The 7,505-nt window shown below is 45.8% G+C and overlaps 1 protein-coding gene across 18 annotated transcripts in view; it reads right to left on the bottom strand.

Moving 5' to 3' along the window:
- The window catches only part of Foxp1 (forkhead box P1), a 601,333-nt gene that overhangs the window by 30,378 nt on the left and 563,450 nt on the right, over positions 1 to 7,505 (bottom strand). The window lies entirely within an intron of this gene.

Genomic DNA, 7,505 nt, shown 5'->3' on the forward strand with positions numbered 1-7,505 from the left:
AAAAAAAAAAGTGAAGCTGAGGAGACAGATGTAGCATTAAGGGACAATGTAGACATAGGAAGGGAAGGAGTGTTTCTATATTATACATGTGTGCATCCTCAAAAGCTTTATAGTGTGTCAAAAACAAAGCCTTAGAAGCAAGGGGAGGAACTTATTTATTCCTTTAGTATCTCATAATTGACTTTAAATCTTTAGAAAGCCCAGCTTATTTTTTTTGAGCCTTAAAATTATGCCCAAATTAAATCTACTTCACATTTTTAACCAAGTTATTTCTGGTGGTGGGGAGATGGGAAGTAGGGGCTCGGGAGTTAGGGGAAAGCAGAGAAGGGGGATGGGACGCAATGGCAGAAGAAAACACGTCTCTATGTCTTCCCTACCGGCTGGCTCAGTCAACAGCCATATCACATTTGAGTTTTTATTTCTTTTTATTCCCTTGTGGTTTGGGAAGGAATAAATGAGGAGGAAGGAGGGGGGCGCTTTACAGTGTTAGCATTTATCTTTCAACAAACAGGAAATGAAAGCGCTGCCATATTAGGATCTACATGATGCTACCCACCCTCTGTTTCTCGGTGCATTATTGAACTGCCAAACTAAGTCTCTAAACACATAATGCCAAAGGAATTTGGGTTTTCAGAGTGGCGCAGACAAAACAATTAAAGCATGGGGAATAGCATTTTTCTATGGTTATTCATTTTTTTTTTTACATTAAGTGCCCTAAAGTGTTTTTGTTTGTTTGTTTTGTGGGTTTTTTTCTGGAGACACACTAAAACGAAAATACTCTTCTGCAGTGTTTTTTGCTTTATTTTATTTTTCAAGTTTGTTTTGAAAACTAGGATGGGGCAGAAAGGAATTAAGTCAGGTATCATGCGTGCCACTCTTTCTAAAACTGTGAAGTAAGTAGACTACCCAGGCCGAACAACACAAATTAAAGGGTGAGAGGTGGTATTTATGGAAGAGTCTGCTGAATATTAATTTTGACTTAATTTGGGGGTAAACATCTCCGATGTAGCAATTACAAGGAATAAGTAGTGTGGAAAGAGGAAAAATCTAAAGGCCAAGCATGGGGGCGCCATCCTCTCGGTATCCACCAAGTCTGACCTTCCAGCAGACAGGACCAACTACAATGTGGACACAAGCCACATCCACACCCTGAAGTTAAGTGACGGAGCTAGGATCACATCCCCCCCCCCCCCCGAACTCCTCCAAGCCATCCACATTCCCTGGATCTTTTCCTTCCATAATGTGGCAATACCGAGTATTACCGTAGGGAGCATACCCTTGGTACGACTCCCTCTTCCCTAATGCTTTCCCCAGTGGGTGGCACACAAGCAGGAGAGTGGGTCCCCTTAGAGGGCGCTCCTGAGCGGGAGGGGGGGGTCACTGGAATTACCCAGTCTGTATACCAACTCTCTTGAAAGGCAGCAGAGTGGAAGCGAGTAACAGATACACTCTCCTACTGTGCTGTGTCAAATTCTGGCCTCAGAGCACAGTCTGTAATCCTTTGGAGCATTTCATTTTTTCTTCTAAATATGGAATCCTCATCTCTGAACTTGCAGGGTTGTTCTGAGCTTGAGTTCCGCACAGAGCAAGCTCAGTGCTGCTAATGAATGCTTCATGGAGGTTAAAAATACCTGCTGCAATTTTTTTTTTAAAGGAGAAATTAAATCAGTCTAGTCTACACTGGCTGGGTATATCTTTGGAATCAGGATCCACACAATGGGGTGTAATGGAGTCAGCTGGGAGTCTAGGTGGGGAGAGAAGGCCCATGTCTTAAAGACGAGAATAAGGCAGGAAGTGTGGGAAGATGGGGTCTAAGGCTGACAGACTTATCTCGGGGCCTCACTCTGTCCTGGGCAAACGGTTATTCTCTATTGGATGATAGTCACACCCTCTTCTATTAGACAAGCCTCAAACTGGGTTTTTCAGAGAGACAAAGTTGTGGACGCTTAGAACTCATACATTGCTCATACACCACTCATTAATGCCAAATTATGGTGTTCCACTCAGTGTCTGCAAAGACAAAAGCCAGGCATGAGAGCCACCAGCTGCCGCATGCCAGAGAGAAGGGAGCAGAGTTTGTGGTTCCTTCACCATCCTCCTCCTATCTGCTGTTGGGAGGACTTTGTAAGGGCACCCTTGCAATTCCTACTAGTGACACATACGGCTCTACTGAAATGAGTGTCCCTAATGTAAGAGCACTGCAGTTATTAGGGACCAGTAAGTTATCTGCCTGGACAGATAATAAAGATCCCTGTGGCTCTGGGTCCACTTGATTTATGTTCTTTAATTGGGGAAACTGAGGCACAGAGGATGAACACCTGTGAGGCCATGAAGCCAAGAAAGGACAAGAGTAAAACTAGAGACCTGCTTTATAACGCTAGGTGTGACATTATCCAGACAGTCTGATCTTCAAACTCCCTTGGGACTGTCCCTGAATTGGGGGCGGGGGGAGAGAAAGAATCTTCCATATATCACTCTTCACCCTGATTAATGGCACCACTCTGATAAAGGAGTTGGGATTGGCAGTGACGGCAGGCACCTCACTTGAGGAGCTGGTGGGACTGAGATGTTCCCAAGGAGCCCACTGCTAAACTCCAACATTTTGCTTAAACCTGCTAACCAACCTCTCAAGACAGCAAACAGGAAGCCTGGGTTTGTGTGAGGGCCACAACAGCCCAAGTGAATGCATGGGAGTCTAGGTGACGCCATTCTCGAATGGATTTCACCGGAGAGACTATCTCACTTCCGAAGCAAGCTTTTATGTATGGTAAGCCAACAGTCGGACTGTCTGTGTCTGACTGTGGCAGAAGGTACTCAGTTCCGCTGCTCCCCGAGCTGCACGTGACCCGAGCGAAATGGAACGAGGGCTCAGAAGTAAAATCCACATAGCCTAAACAGGAGTCTCCGGAAAGAAGGACCACAGCTCCTCCACCAACCTGGTCAGTGACCAAACAGTCACTCTGCATCCATCCACTCCACAGCCATTCGCACTCTTTCTGAATTCAGCACCAGGACAAACTTGTCAAGATTTCTTGACCATCAACTACCATGTTCAGTGACCCACGCCTCACTTCACCCCAACTCAGGAATTTCCCTGCTTTTATTGTGTTCTGTCACCATTTTAACATTCTTCACATGTTGTGACTAAAGACTCTCTTGACATTTAAAGCAGACACATACTAACACTCAAGTCATAGTCTTGGAATCCTAATGCCTGCAGACTTAGGCAGGATTTTAAATTATGAAAAATAAGTGTCTCGGGTTTTCAAAGAAGGATGTGCAAGTGAGAAACCCAGACGTTCCCTCTCCCCTCGCCTGGCTCCAGCCTCAAAGCCACGGCCACAGGAGGTCACCAGTAATGTTAGGCCTTTGCTGTCCCCGACACTCTCTGAGGTTCTCTGGGGCCGCTGCTACATCCCGAGCATGGCCACAAATGGGGTTAGAAAGGGCCAAAGGGGGACACATTACAGATAATATATTTGCTAAAGTCTAGGAAGCTGGTGTGATTACAAATAGCCCTGCTAATGGCGGGTAATCACATGCAAAGCCCATACTGTAATTAATTTGTGTTAGGATTAATGTCTCCCCCTGCTACTGAAACCTGTACAGTCTTCTCTCTGCTGACATTTCCATACAGCTTACAGTTCCCAGTGTGGACCAGTTACCAAACTTCCCACCGCTTCCAGAATCACTGGGCAGGGTCCCTTGGGAGGGAGATCTCGAAGACAGGCAAGGAACACATAAATACGCATCATAGACCAGATGTTAAATCTAGTAACTGGCTGCTAGGTGGGCAAGCTCAGATCCTCTGGGGAAAGGAAGGGACCGCAGGCAGCAGCACCAGCAATAACATGGGAACCAGGTTGGTTCACCCCTTGCTTGAAGCAGATGAATACCATGTTCTAAGCCAGTGGTTCTAAGCTGTGGGTAGCAACACCTTTACATATCAGATATTTACACTGTAATTCAAAACAGTAGCAAAATTATAGCTATGAGGGGCAACAAAAAATAATTTTATAGTTGAGGGTCACCAAAAATGTGAGAAAGTATATATTCAATGGCCGCAGCCCTAAGAAGGTTGAGAACCACTGCACTAAGCAATCTCAGATCCCCACAGACAGAATGCTACCCTTGGAAACCATGGAGACACATTACTATGAGCACGCCCAGTAGATACAACCACATACAGATTTCCATTCCTTATATAAAAACAAACAAGAATAAGGGGAAGTTGCCAAGCGTCCTTAACTGGGGGGGTTGATAAACTGTGGGTACAAAGCCCCAGGGACAGTGACTTGTATGTGAGAAGTCCAGCAGCCAGCCAAGAGATGTCCGGCTCCTCTCTGAGCTCTGTACAAGCAGGACACAGTACAGTGGACAATGCCTCCTACAGGGGCAGACGGGGGAGCTTGCTCTACCTTAGTTGGGATTGCCCCATCTTTTAAACTTTTCTTCTAACCTAGGAGGGCAGGCTGGGATGATTGGTCACTCTGGTGTTGCTCACCTAGACCAAATTTTAAGAACTGTCTTCTTAGGCTCTCTGTCTCCTCTATACAATCTGGGCCCATTCTTGGGTGGCTGCCTTGGCCTGGAGCTTCCTTGCTAACAGCCTCTGCCATTGTCTGTGGCATGGACACCTAAAAGTATTGGAGGCATGCTAGCCCTCCTTCCCTACTGTTAATACAGCAGGGGTCCCTGCTCGTTTCCATCCAGTGCTTCAGGATGGTCAGTATGCACTCGGGGAAGTAGCGACAACCACATGAAATCTAATTACTGACAAACTCTTCTATGCCCACCCTTTTAAACAGAGTCCTCCTTCTCCTGCCTGTTTGCAGTGTGTGTGTGTGTGTGTGTGTGTGTGTGTGTGTGTGTGTGTGTGTGTGTTGGGATGGAACCAAGGCTCAGTACATGTGACTCTGCACCGTCTGAGCTACATCCCCAGCCCTCATCTGCTTTCAGTACCAACTTAGGGGTTTGAGGGTCTGGGGGGAAGCCTGTCCAGAAACAGCCCTGTGGCACACAATGAAAATACATCACCTCCAGACATTTTCTTTTTTAATTCAAAAGACATACCCTACTGTAGAGGATGAGAAGTGGCTAATGTGGCCGTGCCTTCTGAAGACGTTCCCACGAGGCCAGCACTGCTGGGCTTTCTTTTGGCCTGTGATTTTCAGTATTTCCTTCTCCAAAGGTGGAGTTATGTCCTGTGCACGTCTTGTGTGTGTGTGTGTGTGTGTGTGATCTCATCTACAGCTTAAAGGGTGAACAAACTGATAACGCATGTCAGCAGCTGGGGTCACCAGTTAAAATACTATGAATGTGCCCACTCAGTTTCACACCTGGTAGGCAGTGGGTGCCAAGGCCTCCCAGAGGCATCCCGTGCTCCTCGACTCTCCTGACTGTGCTCCATGGGGTAAGCTGTCCTTACTTTTAAAGCTTTCCTAGTTCCTGCACCAGGGTCCCTCGCTCCTGGCAGAGGCAGGGTGGAGGGAAAGCTGTTCACTTCATGACCCATGTTGAGACCACAATTTTAACCTCAGCAATTCCATCTCACATTTTTATATATCATTTTATATGTCATCCAAAGAGAACATTTAACATATGGAATAATAAAGAATACTACCATTTGACCTGAACAAAAAGTCCTTGATTCAAATGACTTCTGTGGTCCATGTTCTCTTGCTATGGACATGTCTACATTTTCTCAGCCTCCCAGGGTTCATAATGTTTGGTTCCTAAGTAATAGCTGGGGTTGACCCATATCTACTCCATTGGTAAGACATTCTAACTGGATATTAAATAGCAAAACAAGGAAAGAAATGTTGAAAAGTCACAGAACATCAGCTCTGAGACATTCTGACTCTCTTTTCCTCTCAATAAGACCACTTCAAGGGCAAACTGGGAATGGGATTGACCAACCCTTTTCTTCATTGGTAAGAAAACATTCATTATATATTCAAAGATGCACACCTCCCTTGCTTGGTAGTTAATATGTTGGCAGATACATGGGCCTTGTGGGTCCAGTCATATTTTACCTACATGGATATAGGGAAACTCATGTCCGGTGCTGGTAAGAGAGTCTCCAAAGCTTTTGCATTGGATTGGAGTGGAGCCCTGCAGTAAGGACTCCAGGAGGGAAACATCTGTAGCCATTACCTCTCAAGGCTAACAGAGGTTCATTTCTTTAGAGGGCTGCAAGTGATGGAGTAGAGACCCGAGGATCCTATTGGGATCTCTATGGAACCCGAGGATCCTGTTGGGAACACTATGGACCGAGGGTACTGTTAGGTACACAGGACAGCACGGAAGTGGCCTTTGCCAGCTTCAGTTCCTTGGATTTGACTCGTCTGTCTAGTTGTATAAAGTCTTTATTATCCTTTGGCTTAGAAAGGAACTCTCACGCATGCACATGCTAAGATCCTGTTGAGCCCATGCTAAGATCCAGTGTGAGCCCGTGTAAGATAGGGGCACACGAGTGGCCTCTACCTCTCCTAACACAAAGTGGGTGAGTGAGGCAGCAGGCTACGGAAATACAGCATCACTTTTTCTGGAACTGTCTGAAGCATAACCGTCCTCTGCCACGGCACTACAAATATTTCTCAAGTTTACACCTTAATAACTAGCAATTTTATAATTAACTCTGAGAAACTAAGGCGTTCAGGAATTCCCTGGACTGGGAAAGAAATGCCCTAAGCGAAAAGAAGCAATTCTTTGGACCAGTGCTGGGCAGGCTTTCTCTTCTAGATTAGGTGCTGCCCCAGCCCGTGGTTGAGAACGGGAGATCACGTGTACAGGGAACAGCAATGAGAAGCTGTCTGTGTCCAAGTCGGTCTCCCCCAAGTATTCTCACAGGTCCCTGCCTGCCCCCACTGCTCTGCTTTTATGGGTATTGCAATCTGTAGTTAAGTACATTAAAGTGGACGTTCTCAGGCGGAGTGTGGTGAGCACGCTTATAATCCCAATACTCAAGAGGTTGAGGCAGTCAGCCTGCCATGAGTTCAAGGCCAGCTTGGACTAAGAAGTGACAACTTGTCCCTTGAATCAAAAACGAGAGAAAATAGTAGTACGTTTACCAAAATAAAAATAAATCAACAAAAAATATGGAAATAATGAAATTTATACAAGTGGCTAGCAGATAAGGAATCCAGCTTTAAGCACTTTTGCTCAGTGTCCCCAAAGCTACTAATGTTGCTAGGCTTGCGATCTAAACGCTCTTTCATCTAGTCTGCAGGAGAGCTGTGAATTCTCAGGCAAACTCAAGCTAGGAGTGCAGCTCAGGGGTAGACAGCTGACTAGACTTAATCCCCAGCACCACAGAAACAAGTCCAATAGGAACTACTCAAGGTTTCGATTGTCTAATCGAAGAACTAAGCTAGTTTTGCCTGGTCCCTTTCTAGTCCTGGAACGCTCCTTTGAGTACGTTTCTGCTGTTGTGAAGAACTCAGGTCAACTAATTGCCCAGCCAATGGCAGTCCTGCTTGTTATCTATGAGGTATTTTGTCGTG

The sequence above is a fragment of the Mus caroli genome, chromosome 6, assembly GCF_900094665.2.
Source record: "Mus caroli chromosome 6, CAROLI_EIJ_v1.1, whole genome shotgun sequence".
Taxonomy (NCBI): Eukaryota; Metazoa; Chordata; class Mammalia; order Rodentia; family Muridae; genus Mus; species Mus caroli.